This window comes from Lepidochelys kempii, chromosome 6 (assembly GCF_965140265.1).
Source record: "Lepidochelys kempii isolate rLepKem1 chromosome 6, rLepKem1.hap2, whole genome shotgun sequence".
Taxonomy (NCBI): Eukaryota; Metazoa; Chordata; order Testudines; family Cheloniidae; genus Lepidochelys; species Lepidochelys kempii.
This window is the reverse complement of record NC_133261.1, coordinates 22075589-22092695: the sequence shown is the minus strand read 5'-3', so window position 1 is coordinate 22092695 and position 17107 is coordinate 22075589. Positions and strand designations below refer to the sequence as shown.

Genomic DNA, 17107 nt, shown 5'->3' with positions numbered 1-17107 from the left:
TTTACTGTGTATTCTAATGGAAGGAATTTTTTGGTCTACAGATCTATTGTTTTGGATTTCCAGAACCATAATCTTTTAAAACCAAAACACATTTCAGCTCAAAAGGAAGAACAAGCTCTTTATGAGAGAGCAATTATGTCTGTATGCCTCAGACTTAGCAATCACTAAAATTTCTGTACATTTTATGATTTAATACCTTAGAAGTGTTGTTAAATCAGTACATCTCGAATATCCCAAAGCTGTTGACATTTCCCATTGTCGCTGTTTAGACCAGGGTACTTACAAGCTGGCATGTTCTGTGGATACAATTTCTCTAGGTGACCCTTACAAAGATAAGCAGGATTTAGTGACAACTTGATGTATAAACGTGGCATGCTGGGAATGGCTGATGAACTTGGAAAGGGGCCTCTGTTGAGCGATATTGTAATATCTGTGTTCACATGGGCAAACTCCAAGCTTGTATCCAGAATTTCAGAAGTAACTGGTGGCACTGCACGTCCACTCATTCTAAACCACAAAATCCTCTCCCCCAGCTCCCTCAATATTCACTGTTCCTGGTGTAGGGTGAGATCCATTTTGATTCGCTCTAGCAACAGCTACATTTACCCCCGGTATAACTACTGTAATATCGGACTACAGCAGGATTTCAGTTAGACAAGGCAGTAACACATAGTGCATTGAGGGCAGTAGAGTGGGTAGTTTGAGCCAGCATTCAAGACCTCTGTTGATGGTCCAAGTGGACTCTTAGGTCAACGAGGACATATAGATATGTCTTAAGACAAATCTTTCCCCTGCCCCATCTCCTCCCTCAGCCCCATCAAAAAAGCTCATACTCTCCCTACCTTTCTTTCTCCCTCTCCTTTCTAAAGTACACCCACTTCAGAAGGTCTGAAGGGGTCTCATGATCCCTGCCTACCTTCCCTCTGGGTTCTAGATAAGAAATTCTCCAGATCAGCATCTGCAGTTGTTGGGGACACTGGGGCATGGCCACTAGGTAACTCGAGGGGATGGAAGACCACTAGAGTCGATGAAGCCCCCTCGCACTAGGCCCAAGTGTCCTTCCTTCCTCCCCCCCCCACCGGCCTGGAGGCACTCGCAGCAGCTATGCGTACTAGGCCCAAGTGTCCTTGGCCCCCCTGCCTGGAGGCACTCGCAGCAGTTATGCTGAGGATCTGCAACAATATGTTGCAGAGTCAGACTGCCTGAAGCTAAACAAGGCCAAACAGGGCAGATATGGAAAAACAATGCTGAATAAATCAGCTTTATGTATAGTTTAATAAATGATACAAAAAACAAGGGAACTAGCTGGTAACTGGATTGGCTGGCTATATGGATACTTAGAGCAGCTTGCTATTGGATAAGTATGCTGAAGAAAGGATGTATAAAAGCCTGTGTAACTTCCTGCTCTGTGTGCAGGATTTGAGATTCTAATCTCCCTGTACCTTGTTTGCAGCTGCAAATAAACTTTTCTGTTTCTCCACCCTGTTGTGATTATTGGGTGACGCACACCGGGTAGCGAACCCCTGCTGTTGTTTTGCCTCTCGGCACTGGGTGCCGGCAACAGCTTTTGGCGTCCCTGGGTGGGCGACGAGGCTGCTATTTAGCTTTGCCCGGACCCCTCCTGGAGGTCGAGGATTGCGGCGAGAACCGACGCCCAGCGTGCACCGGTGAGTTCATCGGGGGCCTCGGAGGAGACGCGATTTGATCGACCCCAGAGGGCACAAAGGTGCAACGCACTCATATAGTGGAGAAGCAGCTGTGGGCGACGGTGAGGAACCGGTCCCTTGGACACAGGGGAGGAGCAGCTGCGGGCGACGGTGAGGAACCGGTCCCTTGGATAAGGTAGGAACCTTTTGAAATCCGGATTGTATGCTCTGTTGGAAACTGGGGATGCCCAGAGTTACCCTGTAGGTATGGGACAGGGACAGAGCTCGGGGATTAGGGCACGGTGTACGCCCCTAGAGTGCATTCTAGCAAACTGGAAGGTATTTGGTGCGGATCCGATGACGAAGAGCCAATTAAAACGATACTGTACAGTTGACTGGCCTCAATATCAACTAGAGGACCAGGAGTGGTGGCCACCAGGAGGGTCAATTAATTACAACACAATCCTTCAGTTACTCCTGTTCTGTCAGAGAACAAGGAAATGGAATGAACATATGTATGCGCATTTGTTTCTGACTTTAGATACTCGACCAGATATTTTACAGCGCTGTAATCTGACTCCGACTGGTTCGGTAGCAGCTAATGTTAGTCCCCAGACCCCCACCCCCACTGTAATGGCAGAGCCGGTGTCCCCTTCGGCCCCTACACCCACACCTTGTAAGTCCCCAATGGTTGGCCTATACCCCTTAAATCACCAAAACTAAAGTCGCCCGGTCTGGATCGGACAGGCGTCCGGCCACAACTATGCAGGTTTATACTCATGTGCCCTTTAATCCTGTGGATTTGGCTGCTTTCAAAGCACAGGCAGGAGAGTTTTCTACCAACCCAAGCAGGTTTATATCAATCTTTGAGGGGTGCCTCAGTAGTCACAAGCCGGACTGGAATGATTGTAACGTCCTCCTGCGAACCCTATTGTCTGAGGCTGAAAGACAACAGGTTGTGTCCAAAGCAAGGGAGGAGGTGCAGAAACAGTACGACCGGGATCGTATTAATGTCCCTGACCCAGACGCACAAATCCCCCGAGCAGACCCCAGGTGGGATCCAAATGTTCATGGGGATATGACCTGCCTTACCTCCTATAAGGAGTTGCTTTTGCATGGACTCCGTCACTCGGCTGTCCGACATAATAATTGGGCAAAGGCCTATGAAGTAATGCAGGATTTAAAAGGTTTCAGAGTAACAGCCATGTTAGTCTGTATTCGCAAAAAGAAAAGGAGGACTTGTGGCACCTTAGAGACTAACCAATTTATTTGAGCATAAGCTTTTGTGAGCTACAGCTCACTTCATCGGATGCATACTGTGGAAAGTACAGAAGATCTTTGTATACACACAAACCATGAAAAAATGGGTGTTTACCACTACAAAAGGTTTTCTCTCCCTCCACCCCACTCTCCTGCTGGTAATAGCTTATCTAAAGTGATCACTCTCCTTACAATGTGTATGATAATCAAGGTGGGCCATCTCCAGCACAAATCCAGGGTTTAACAAGAACGTTGGGGGAGGGGGGTAGGAAAAAACAAGGGGAAATAGGCTTGAATAGAGACTGGGAGTGGCTAAGTCATTATACAAGGTAACCTAAGTTAATAGTATCCAATTTGCAAATGAATTCCAATTCAACAGTTTCTCGCTGGAGTCTAGTTTTGAAGTTTTTCTGTTGTAATATCGCAGCTTTCATGTCTGTAATCGCGTGACCAGAGAGATTGAAGTGTTCTCGGACTGGTTTATGAATGTTATAATTCTTGACATCTGATTTGTGTCCATTTATTCTTTTACGTAAAGACTGTCCAGTTTGACCAATGTACATGGCAGAGGGGCATTGCTGGCACACAATGGCATATATCACATTGGTGGATGTGCAGGTGAACGAGCATCTGATAATGTGGCTGATGTTATTAGGCCCTGTGATGGTGTCCCCTGAATAGATATGTGGGCACAGTTGGCAACGGGCTTTGTTGCAAGGATAGGTTTCTGGGTTAGTGGTTCTGTTGTGTGGTATGTGGTTGCTGGTGAGTATTTGCTTCAGGTTGGGGGGCTGTCTGTAGGCAAGGACTGGCCTGTCTCCCAAGATTTGTGAGAGTGTTGGGTCATCCTTCAGGATAGGTTGTAGATCCTTAATAATGCATTGGAGGGGTTTTAGTTGGGGGCTGAAGGTGACAGCTTGGTGGTTTATTTAGCCTGTTATTGAAACTTCTCTTTCCTGTATTGCTTGTATTAATGGTATTATGCTGTGCAGTATCATGCATCAGAGCCCTTTTGCAAAAGTTAAAAAGTCATTCTCTTCAGGGCTATCACAAAGTGCTTATACAAAGTCCTATTGTAAAGAAATAAGTAGCCCAAGTGAGAAAACTCAGAGCCAAGGCTGTTGAGTGTTCTCAAAGGAGGGAGTTGTTGGGGACACTGGGGCATGGCCACTAGGTAACTCAAGGGGATGGAAGACCACGAGTGTCGATGAAGCTCCCTCGCACTAGGCCCAAGTGTCCTTGGCCCCCACCTGGAGGCACTCGCGGCAGTTATGCTGAGGATCTGCAACAATATGTTGCAGAGTCAGACTGCCTGAAGCTAAACAAGGCCAAACAGGGCAGATATGGAAAAACAATGCTGAATAAATCAGCTTTATGTATAGTTTAATAAATGATACAAAAAACAAGGGAACTAGCTAGTAACTGGATTGGCTGGCTATATGGATACTTAGGGCAGCTTGCTATTGGATAAGTATGCTGAAGAAAGGTTTTATAAAAGCCTGTGTAACTTCCTGCTCTGTGTGCAGGATTTGAGATTCTATTCTCCCTGTACCTTGTTTGCAGCTGCAAATAAACTTTTCTGTTTCTCCACCCCGTTGTGATTATTGGGTGACGCACACCGGGTAGCGAACCCCTGCTGTTGTTTTGCCTCTCGGCACTGGGTGCCAGCAACACTTTTGTCTGCTGTTTCCAAGCTTGATGGAGAGGGTGGTTCTCAGTCGTAGGGGATGACAAGGCCAGTCAGGACTAGCTGCAGGTACGGTCAACCTGGCTCTGCCTCCCAGTAGACAGAAAGCTTATTTTACTGCTCTTGGGCTAAAACAAGAAAGAAAATTTAGACCAAAGCACCAGGGCCCTGCGGTCCCCCCCCCCCCCGTCTTTTCCTATAGCCAGGGATCAGGGAAAACGAGAAGCCTGTACAGTAAGCTCTGGAGGTAGGAAAGCCCAGAGCACCAGGATCTTATCAGTATTCTTTGAAATAAACTCCTGCCACCATCACAATCTGTTGACACTGTACCATTCTAGAGTGTTCAGGGAGGCAACCCTTTGCCCTGAAATATTTTTACCACAACGTTGAGGGGTGTCTTGGGGGCAGTGGAATCATTTTTATTTTATCCTCTGTAATAATAAACCCACCAAAGTTTTCCCTGGGGTAGCTGGGAGTTGTTGCAAACTCACTCAACCCCTAAGCAGCACCAGCACACCTTTACAACATCTCTCCTTCCACCACAGGCCCTGCAAATGCAGGTGCACCTCAGTAACCATTGTTCCTAAGGTATACAATGGCTTCTTCATTATCGGAATATAAAATATTTAAAGAGGCTTTAAAACAAAATCTTATTTCACTATCCTTCCTCAGAAGAAATAATTTTTCAAACATTTACTTTTTTCCTATAAAATGAAATGACTGATATATTACATAGAAGTCCCTCATTCCAAACTAGAATGGCATAGTGTTTTTTGAGATCCCAGTTCTTGTGTCTTTAATTGTTCTATTTCATTTGCTAACAATTATTACTTTTTCATTGTTTTAAGTTCAGAATGAATGGGTGTTCTTTATTTTTGTCATTTGTAGCCACTGCAGTTATCAAGATGTTGACCAAGTGAATCACATTTGCACTTCTCAGGAAATTGCTTTGGTCAGTCCATGCTGTGGGAAAATACATCTTCGGGGTTTTCAGTTCCAGGTTCTAAGAAAGTCCTGACTAACACAGACATGCCCAGACACAGGTAATTATCCCACGTTCAACCATCTTTTCCAATGTTTTACTGAAGGACGTCATATACGCTCTGCCGATAGCTAAGTAGCAGCTGATTTGGAGTTATGCAACATGTAGGATATTGACAGGTTTCAGAGTAGCAGCCGTGTTAGTCTGTATCAGCAAAAAGAAAAAGGAGGACTTGTGGCATCTTAGAGACTAACATTTATTTGAGCATAAGCTTTCATGAGCTACAGCTCACTTTATCGGAGGTAGGATATTATGTTCCAAATCTGTTGGAGTGAAACTTATCACCTGACAAGAGGAAGTCAGAGCTGACCAACCAACATGAGAACAATGGACATTTGTAGAGACAGCCTATGTTTACTGTCCGGACTAGATGCAGACTGGATATTTACAAAGACAAATGACTCCCAGGAGAGTTCTCAAAAGAGAGGATAAGACACCATAGCTTGTAACTGTAAGAGCAGGAGAAATAGGCCAAGTGGTTAACCATTACACAGGAGTGACTAGCATTATCTGCTCCATGAGTGCAGTCATGTCTATTGACTATTGTACATTTTTAATTAATTATCACTATTAAATCTCAAGCATTTAAATTTAAAACATAGTTACAGTAAAGTAACGTTTGTAGTTTAAAGGTTTGGCTCCCATAAGGAAAAATCCAGAACTATTTGGCCTGACAAACTTACAAGACTGGAGCTTGTTCACTCCTTGAACCAAAAGCTATTGGGCTTGCACAGTTTTCAAGCTCTGCTGGGTTTACTGGCTTCATTTGGATATGCATCATTTGTTTCTGCAATGTTGATAAGCACTGCAGAGAGATGCTCCCGCCTGTGGAGGTTGTAAGTTCCACAAGAACATAACATTTCCATAGAGTCTATTTTTGCATTGAGATCTGTTAGAGGAAGTCGTGCACAATGAAAATATTCTTCAGATATATATGTAACTGATTCCGTTAGTAATTTAATTCCCAACATTAGCAAAATTATACTCTTTTTAATGGGTACACATAGCTAAGTTTGGTTGAATAAAGAAAGGAAAAAGTCAGCATTATTGGAGAGAACAAAAGACTTAAAATTTACCTAGAGTGATTTTTTTCTCCCCACTGTCACTAACTGGCTCAAACAGAGCATGTTTGTTGTTTGCTTGTTGTTCTCTGTGATCTGCACTAACTAGCTGTTAGCACCAGATGGAATTAAAGGTACTGGTTTTAACCTATAGAGACTAAAATGGTTTAGAAACTGGTTACTCAATAAACCATTTATGCCAATTCAACTGCTTTATTTAAGGTAAATGGAACTGGCCATACGTGAATATTAAATTGGGAGTGGGGAGGCAGGGAAATCACTGTTTGGCACATGGTAGAAGGAAACTGACTTCTAACCTTAAGGGAGGCAGAAGCAGGAGTGTGATAATGGTGTGGTAAAACAGTAAGCTAAACGAGATTGCAATTCCTTTCCCAAACGGTGCAGAAGTATACACAGGCCAGCATAAACTAAACAACTTGAGGGGTCACCGGTCTGTATATACCAGGGGTTTTTAGTGTTTGCCAGACAGCTGGCAACGCTTCAGTTCTGTCAGTTTGTTGCTGTTTGGCCTCCATGACTGAGCAGTTGAAACCTTCAGGATTGCAGCAAGGTGGGCGTCGGATAGTTGTGTTCGGTATTTTGACTTGTTCATATTCATTGTGGAAAAAAGTGATGCTGCCTCCCTGGCTGACTCTGCCCGGCAACTAATGATGATACCTCTGTCCCTCTCCCCCAGCCAATGGGAGCTACAGGGGCAGAGCCTACAGCAGACATTGCCAGCAGTGTCTGCCTGTGACTCTCCTCCCATCTCTCCTCCGCGGGCCGCAGTGGGAAGCTTATTGGGTCGCAGATGGCCCACGGGCCGGGAGTTTGAGACCCCTGGTCTATACCTTAAGTCACACCTCAAAGACTATAGCTTTCCTCATTGTGCTCGCTATGGTCTCCAGTAGGTGAGAGCTAGCCTGGGTTGCAATGAGCCAACATTCAATTTATTACTAATCCATCTAATTTCAGCTACCTTACCATTGCTGGAAATACTCCAACTGGCCTTTAGCAGGTTGTCATCCAAGGAGAAAAAAGCTATAGTTGTCTTTCCCCTTCAGGGTTGCTTCTGTTACTTCAAAAATACTTTTGTAAAAAGCCTGAAGATGGAGAATAAGCTGAAGGTCAGGGTCCAGTACTAGTACAGTTTCCATCTAACAAAGCTAGAAGTTTTCTGTGGAAAGGTCAGTTAGGGATATGCAAATATGTATCTGCTAACTAAACTCAGTCATAAAATCTCCTTGCTGCCAAAGCTGAAAAATGTCACTTTAGCCTCTTCACCTGTAGGCCAACACTTACCATAAAATGATCACTCCTCACTCTCAAATGAAACCTGCACAACACCATAAAAAGACAAGCTTAGGAATGTGTATTTGTAACTCTGCAAGACACCAAAAATCATGGCCTCACCAGAGGCACTGGTTTTATGTAACCCCCCCAACTCTCCTCTGACCTTTGCCCACTTCATTTTGAATAGTTTCTTACATGTTAACTCCTCATACTTAATCTGTTCAACCTTGCATTTAGCTAGGACACACGGATTACCAGACCTGAAGAAGAGCTCTGTAGAGCTGGAATGCTGGTCTCTCTCACCAACAGAAGTTGGTCCAATAAAATATATTACTCCAGCCAGCTTGTGTTTCTCATATCCTGGGACCAACACACTTACACCATCACTGCAAACAATTAAAGTAGCCAGTTTATTTATAGAGCCTCCACTAGCACTAGTAGGCTAAACGGATACAAAAGCCAAAAAACATTTCTAAATACTTATTTTTGTAACTTGTCGGGATGCCTCCAAAGTACATACTTTTGTAGGCAATGTAACCAAATAAAGTCCAATGCATTACAAACAGGGGGGAAAAAATGCTTCCAGTGATTGTAAGCGACACACAAACCAAACAGTGTATGCAGTGTTTCTGTAGCCATGTCGATCCCAGGATATTAGAGAGACAAGGTGGGTGAGGTCATATCTTTGGACTGACTTCTGTTGGTGAGAAACAAGCTTTTGAGCTACACAGAGCTCATACAACCATAGTATTGGAAGGGACCTCAGGAGGTCATCTAGTCCAACCCCCTGCTCAAAGCAGGACCAATCCCCCAACTAAATCATCCCAGCCAGGGCTTTGTCAAGCCGTACCTTAAAAATATCCAAGGAAGGAGATTCCACCACCTCCCTAGGTAATGCATTCCAGTGTTTCACAACCCTCCTAGTGAAAAAGTTTTTCCTAATATCCAACCTAAACCTCCCCCACTGCAACTTGAGACCATTACTCCTCGTTCTGTCATCAGCTACCACTGAGAACAGTCTAGATCCATCCTCTTTGGAACCCCCTTTCAGGTAGTTGAAAGCAGCTATCAAATCCCCTCTCATTCTTCTCTTCCGCAGACCAAACAATACCAGCTCCCTCAGCCTCTCCTCATAAGTCATGTGTTCGAGTCCCTTAATCATTTTTGTTGCCCTCCGCTGCACTCTTTCCAATTTTTCCACATCCTTCTTGTAGTGTGGGGCCCAAAACTAAACACAGTACTCCAGATGAGGCCTCACCAATGTCGAATAGAGGAGAACGATCTGCTGGCAATGCCCCTACGTATACATCCCAAAATGTCACTAGCCTTCTTGGCGACAAGGGCACACTGTTGACTCATATCCAGCTTCTCATCCACTGTAACCCTTAGGTCCTTTTCTGCAGAACTGCTGCCTAGCCATTCGGTCCTTAGTCTGTAGCGGTGCATGGGATTCTTCTGTCCTAAGTGCAGAACTCTGCACTTGTCCTTGTTGAACCTCTTCAGATTTCTTTTGGCCCAATCCTCAAATTTGACTAGGGCCCTCTGTATCCTATCCCTACCCTCCAGCGTATCTACCTTTCCTCCCAGTTTAGTGTCATCTGCAAACTTGCTGAGGGTGCAATCCACACCATCCTTCAGATCATTTATGAAGATATTGAACAAAACCGGCCTGAGGACTGACCCTTGGGGCACTCCACTTGATACCGGCTGCCAACTAGACATGGAGCCATTGATCACTACCCATTGAGCCCGACAATCTAGCCAACTTTCTATCCACCTTATAGTCCATTCATCCAGCTCACACTTCTTTAACTTGCTGTCAAGAATACTGTGGGAGACCGTGTCAAAAGCTTTGCTAAAGTCAAGGAAGAACACATCCACCGCTTTCCCCTCATCCAGAGAGCCAGTTATCTCCTCATAGAAGGCAATTAGATTAGTCAGCCATGACTTGCCCTTGGTGAATCCATGCTGACTGTTCCTGATCACTTCCCGCTCCTCTAAGTGCTTCAGAATTGATTCCTTGAGGACCTGCTCCATGATTTTTCCAGGGTCTGAGGTGAGGCTGACTGGCCTGTAGTTCCCAGGATCCTCTTTCTTCCCTTTTTTAAAGATGGGCACTCCATTAGCCTTTTTCCACTCCCCCGATCGCCATGAGTTTTCAGAGATAATGGCCAATGGCTCTGCAATCATATCCGCCAACTCCTTTAGCACTCTCGGATGCAACGCATCTAGCCCCATGGACTTGTGCACATCCAGCTTTTCTAAACAGTCCCGAACCACTTCTTTCTCCACAGAGGGCTGGTCACCTCCTCCCCATGCTGTGCTGCCCAGGGCAGTAGTCTGGAGCTGACCTTGTTCGTGAAGACAGAGGCAAAAAAAGCATTGAGTACATTAGCTTTTTCCACATCCTCCGTCACTAGGTTGCCTGCCTCATTCAGTAAGGGGCCCACACTTTCCTTGACTTTCTTCTTGTTGCTAACATACCTGAAGAAACCCTTCTTGTTACTCTTAACATCTCTTGCTAGCTGCAACTCCAGGTGTGATTTGGCCTTCCTGATGTCACTCCCGCATGCCCGAGCAATATTTTTATACTCCTCCCTGGTCATTTGTCCAATCTTCCACTTCTTGTAGGATTCTTTTTTATGTTTAAGGTCAGCAAGGATTTCACTGTGAAGCCAAGCTGGTCGCCTGCCATATTTACTATTCTTTCTACACATCGGGATGGTTTGTCCCTGTAACCTCAATAAGGATTCTTTAAAATACAGCCAGCTCTCCTGGACTCCTTTCCCCCTCATGTTATTCTCCCAGGGGATCCTGCCCATCAGTTCCCTGAGGGAGTCAAAATCTGCTTTTCTGAAGTCCAGGGTCCGTATTCTGCTGCTCTCCTTTCTTCCCTGTGTCAGGATCCTGAACTTGACCATCTCATGGTTTCCATCCATGGCCTCCCAGGTTTCCATCCACTTTAGCTTCCCCTACTAATTCTTCCCGGTTTGTGAGCAGCAGGTCAAGAAGAGCTCTGCCCCTAGTTGGTTCCTCCAGCACTTGCACCAGGAAATTGTCCCCTACACGTTCCAGAAAGTTCCTGGATTGTCTGTGCACCGCTGTATTGCTCTCCCAGCAGATATCAGGGTGATGGAAATCTCCCATGAGAACCAGAGCCCGCGATCTAGTAACTTCCGTGAGTTGCCGGAAAAAAGCCTTGTCCACCTCATCCCCCTGGTCCGGTGGTCTATAGCAGACTCCCACCATGACATCACTTTTGTTGCTCACACTTCTAAACTTAATCCAGAGACACTCAGTTTTTTCTGCAGTTTCGTACTGGAGCTCTGAGCAATCATACTGCTCCCTTACATGCAGTGCTACTCCCCCACCTTTTCTGCCCTGCCTGTCCTTCCTGAACAGTTTATACCCATCCATGAGAGTACTCCAGTCATGTGAGTTATCCCACCAAGTCTCTGTTATTCCAATCACATCATAATTCCTTGACTGTGCCAGGACTTCCAGTTTTCCCTGCTTGTTTCCCAGGTTTCTTGCATTTGTGTACAGGCACTTGAGATAACTCACTGATCGCCCCTCTTTCTATGAGACAGGAGCCCTGCCCTCTCGCGCACTCCTGCATCCTCCCGGTATCCCACTTCCCCACTTACCTCAGGGCTTTGGTCTCCTTCCCCCAGTGAACCTAGTTTAAAGCCCTCCTCACTAGGTTAGCCAGCCTGCTTGCGAAGATGCTCTTCCCCCTCTTTGTTAGGTGGAGCCCGTCTCTGCCTAGCACTCCTCCTTCTTGGAGCATCATCCCATGGTCAAAGAATCCAAAGCCTTCTCTCCGACACCACCTGCGTAGCCATTCTTTGACTTCCATGATTCGACGGTCTCCACCCAGGTCTTTTCCTTGCACAGGGAGGATGGACGAGAAGACCACTTGCACCTCAAACTCCTTTATCCTTCTTCCCAGAGCCACGTAGTCTGCAGTGATCCGCTCAAGGTCATTCTTGGCAGTATCATGGGTGCCCACGTGGAGAAGCAGGAAGGGGTAGCGATCAGAGGGCTTGATGAGTCTCAGCAGTCTCTCTGTCACATCGTGAATCCTAGCTCCTGGCGAGCAGCAGACTTCTCGGTTTTCCCAGTCGGGGTGGCAGATAGATGACTCAGTCCCCCTGAGGAGAGAGTCCCTGACCACCACCCCCCCCTTCTCTTGGGAGCGGTGGTCGTGGAACCCCCAACTCTAGGACAGTGCATCTCATGCCTTCCAGTCGGCGGAGTCTCCTTCTGTTCCTTTCCCTCAGATGTATCATCTAGTCCACTCTTCGCATTAGTACCTGTGGAGAGAACATGAAAACGGTTACTTACCTGTATCTGTGTTGCTGGTATATGGACACTCCCCTTTCTTCTTCTGGAGGTCACATGATGCCAAATTTCTTCAGCATCCTCCTGTCCCCGCTGCGCAGCCTGCTCTGAATCTTTAGAATGTTGTGTCCGTAGAAGCATATCCTAACGTTTGTCCAGGAAATCTTCAGTTTCCTCTTATGCAACGCAGGGTCGATACCTGTTGCTCCAGACCTTGAACCTTCTCTTCCAATATGGAGACCAGCTTGCACTTTGTACAGACAAAGTCGCTTCTGTGCTGTGGAAGAAAGACAAACATGGCACATCCAGTGCAGGTCACAACAGATGAACACCCCCCATCCATATTACCTTCCTTCTACGAGCTTCCTCAGGAGTTGTAGTAAGTACTCAGAGAAGCTGGCAAGATGTAAGCCTGAGTGGCTCTCCCCAGGCGAACTCCCAGGCAAACTCCCTCTGTTAGCCGCTCCGTTGTTCGCTGCTCAGCTGGTTCGCAGCTGACTGGCTTTTTATACAGTCAGGCCTACTCTAGGCTCACCTGGAACATTCTTCAAGTCTGGGAAAGGTACTGAGACCAAAGCTCTGCATAGCTTGAAAGCTTGTTTCTCTCACCAACAGAAGTCAGTCCAAAGATATTACCTCACCCACCTTGTCTCTCTGAGCATTCAAAGTACATAGCAGGTGGGCACTGTCTCCCTAACAAAGTGACATTGAAAACAGAAAAGAGTACATGCAAGCAAACCAGTGATTGGGCATTCAGACTACATAATTTTGTAGAAAATGCATTGCAAACATGTTGGCTTCATGTTTTCAAGCTACACACACAGTACTTTGGTTTTCAAGTCCAAAACACATTACTTGCATGCTGCAGTTAGATTCAGAAGAGAGAAACCGTTAACTAAGTGGGAGCTTGGCTTGGATAGGCTCATGACACTATCTGGCAATCACAACCTTCCACTGCTTATGGAGGGGCTGGTCTATCTTGGCCTGAACAGCTTTCTGGGATCATTTCTCTGCACTCTTCAAGGAAACAGTGTTTGATCTTTGCCTGGACATTTCTAAGCAGATCAGCCATGTTTCTCTCTCCATGTCAGGACACCTTCCCATTCCACTCTGCAAAGAGCTTTGGGGGAGCACTGCTTTGAAGTGGCTGACAGCATATGGCCCTGGGTGACAATGAGTCCTTTCAACAGCTGCCTTCTCTAAGCCTTCAGTGCCTTCATGAGCAATTTATCTGCCAAGATTCATCACTGCCTGTAATAAATTTAGCAGTCTACTGCATGATCCCTAGTTACCCAGGCTTCCCAAACCATCCCATATATGGTATGAAGTGAGAAAAAATATGGACAGACTCACAATTGCTATGGGGAATCTATAAAGGGCAAAGTTTCATAGAGTTGTATTTATCTTTTGATGTCTGCTAATCCCTTAAATATAAAACAATGTTTATGAGTTTATCATTATTTATCAGCGACTTCAGCTGGGGTATCCATGAGCGCCATCCCTTCTACACCTGCAAGACTCACCATGGTAAGGAAGAAAAAAAAGTGGACAGCAGAAGACATGTTTGCAGAACTGCTCAAGACTTCCAATTCTGGAGTCTGAGACACTTGAGAATGGAGCGACCATAGGCTGGAGGAAACACAGAAGGACCAAGAGGTATACCAAGACATCATGCACCTCCTCCCACAAGAAAGATGCTCCAAAACATTATGGAGCGGAACATCAGAAGGACTACATGCCAGCAGCCACTCCACAGCATGGACAACTATTCCTTCTTCCAGGGAGTAGGAGTAGCTTCTTCCAGGGCCATGCACACACACACACACCCGCTCCCCCATCAGCTTCTTTAGGGCACCAGCATTCTCAGCAGCAGCATCCCTTCCACTATACCCCAGTGAGCAATGAGGAAAACTGTTCTGAATACACCTACACTGACCTGTGATGCAGCCCAGAGAGATCAGTAGTTATTACTGAGAAGTTATTATTGTATAATAAAGTTCAATTTTGTGAAAACCATGATTTCCTTTGTCTTACAATACAGAGATTTAGCCCCCCAAATCAGCAGCCCCCTTCATCCATGAACAATTCATAAACCAGCTAACTACTGCATGTGCAATAAATTAACACTGTCTGGCTATAGCAAACTCTCAGAATGTGCTTTTTAGGCTTTGCTCAACTGCACAGCACCGTGGTGGGCTCTAGTAACTGGCTTTGTGTCATACTGCATGAAATCAGAAAACAGCCTGTCCACCTCCATCCTAGTGGAGACATTTCTCTTCTGGCCTTGCAAATGTTATGCGAAACGCAACATGCAGCAATGACAGTAAGAATATTTGGCTTGCTGAGATTGGTATCCACCAGCCCTTTGGTATACCACTGGCATACTCCATGGTCATCCTGCACCTTTTCAGGAGATAGTTAAATCTTTCATTGTTGCAGTCCAGGTTCCTGATGTATGGCTTCATGAGCCATGGAGGGGTAGGTTGGGTCCCTGATAATATCAACCCCACCAAACTGAATATGCTGTTCTGGGAAATGTGTCCCTGCTTGCAGCTTTTCCAAAAGTCTGTATTCCTAAAGATGTGAGCATCATACACCTTTCTTGACCATCCAATGTTAATGTCAGTAAGGTATCCAGGGTGATCCTCCAATGCTTGCATAACTATGGGAAAATATCCCTTTTCTCTTTACGTATTGGAGACAAGGTGGGGAGGGGAAGGATCATCCATTTAATTGAATACATCTATTTCCCTCAAGTTGCCAGAGTCACAATCCTGTGCAGCAGGACATGCTGAATGCCCTGGCACACCTGGAGGATAGCCACCTCAATACAGATTTCCCCCCACACCAAACTGCCCATCAGCCAACAATATTTGTTTGATTTGCAGCTGTTATCTCCACTGTCATTCATTCATTCGTTATGTCTACGTACTCCTCACTATTCAGTTTCCCTAATGCATGGTTGGCTGCTGTGGCATTGCTATGGTTCCATAAAAAGGAAACAATCAATTACCCTGTCTCTGAAACAGGCAACAGAAGTCTGCCGATCTGTTCAGCATCCATATTTCTGATGCTGAATTAGCAGAGAGATTGAAAACCAGCACAAAAAAGTAAAATTATGGGATGGACCAGAGGATACTATCGGAATTAAAAGAGGATGGGGGAGCACCAAAAGAGATAGATCATAGCATGGGACAGAAGGAAGTGTGGAAATTTGATCCCAAACTCCACAATTCCTGAGAAGAGTGCTGATGTCCCACAGTATCCTTCCACATTTTTCCACAAGATAATGTGCTGGATGGCAGTGCAGGGGACACTGGCAACACTACCCACAGTGCTGCATGTCTTTTGCCTATACAACCTGAGACTGTATGAGGACACAATGCACCAACAAAGGCAGCCAAGATTCAACACACTGCCAAAATAGCTATACTGGTAGCTGTATGCCAACAAAACTTTTGCCAGTAAAATTTTCTAGTGTAGACAAACGCTTAGTAATCCCATTTTTACAATAGCCTTACCATAATGACACAATAATCTTATTCTCATACAATGTTAAAAATTGAATGCAAAATAGTTTATCGTAGCTGACTTATTAGTCAGTACAGTACTTACCACAGTTTACTACGTAATCTCAAGAACCAGGAATCCAATGCCTTAGCTACTGGAGGCTGGGCATTACATAAGGCATATCCACTTCTGTGATTCTATTATCTGTTCCACTTAACACACTGCCTGATCATGTAGCTCTTGGAGAGTTTAAATTCTCAAACATGGCAAGGAGGATAGAGTATGCAGCAAATACTCATGAAGGGCTAAACATTAATCTGGGCCAATGTCTAACTCTGAGAATAGATGATGGGAAACAAAAGAAGAAACTGATATTCTACTGTTTCATTTGCAATCTACTGAAAATAAATTATGACTCCAAACTATTTTGAACCAGCAGGACAGTGGGGTGGGAGGAGGTATTGTTTCATATTCTCTGTGTATATATAAAGCCTGCTGCAGTTTCCACGATATGCATCTGAGGAAGTGAGCTGTAGCTCACGAAAGCTTATGCTCAAATAAATTGGTTAGTCTCTAAGGTGCCACAAGTACTCCTTTTCTTTTTGCGAATACAGACTAACACGGCTGTTACTCTGAAACCTTTGAAAAGACTGTTTTCCTGAAGACTGGAAGCTAGCAAAAACCAGCTACAAGATGATCTACTGTGCAAATTTACCCACCCACCTCTGCTAACGCCCCTAAAATTGTGCTCTGCAGCCACTTTGTCACTCCAGCTGGCTTTTCTGTGCAGACACTGGAATGTGTGTTTAACGGGAACATTTCACGCATCTTCAATGTTTCGGTTGTATGGATTAAGTTGATCCACTAAACATGTTCTTATAATCTATTCTGATTTTCCCATGTCTCTAGAAACTAAAGCACCCTAACAAACCACATTTGTCAGAATCTTCATCCACTGTTTAGTAAAACAACTTGTATGACACAGAACATACAAAAAACTGCCACTTAACTCAAATTGAAGACATTTCAAAAGATCTGTGTGCTAAAATAAATAGTTCATCTGTTAAAATTTATAGATCATTTCCATTTCCTCCCCCCCCTTCACCCCCAAGGGCTGTTCCTGTTCCTAATGGCCTTATATAAAAAACAAAACCCTGAAACTCTTTAAAAAAAAGATCAGTACTGTTATAACATATCCAGAGTGAAATCTTAAAATATAAACTAAATAAAAGCAAAGAATTCCCACTGATGCAGAGTTTAAAAC

General features: G+C 45.0%; 1 long non-coding RNA gene across 3 annotated transcripts in view; it reads left to right on the top strand.

The window, feature by feature from the left end:
• The window catches only part of LOC140912544 (uncharacterized), a 69545-nt gene extending 55199 nt beyond the window's left edge, over positions 1–14346 (top strand). For 2 of the 3 annotated variants that reach the window (XR_012159310.1, XR_012159311.1), the window contains 2 exons: positions 5482–5636; positions 13802–14346. This is a non-coding gene — a long non-coding RNA (uncharacterized lncRNA). Of the gene's footprint in view, positions 1–49; positions 1843–5481; positions 5637–13801 lie in introns of those variants that run through there. The other variant, XR_012159309.1, reaches the window with a different exon arrangement.
• The last annotated feature ends 2761 nt before the right edge of the window (positions 14347–17107 follow it).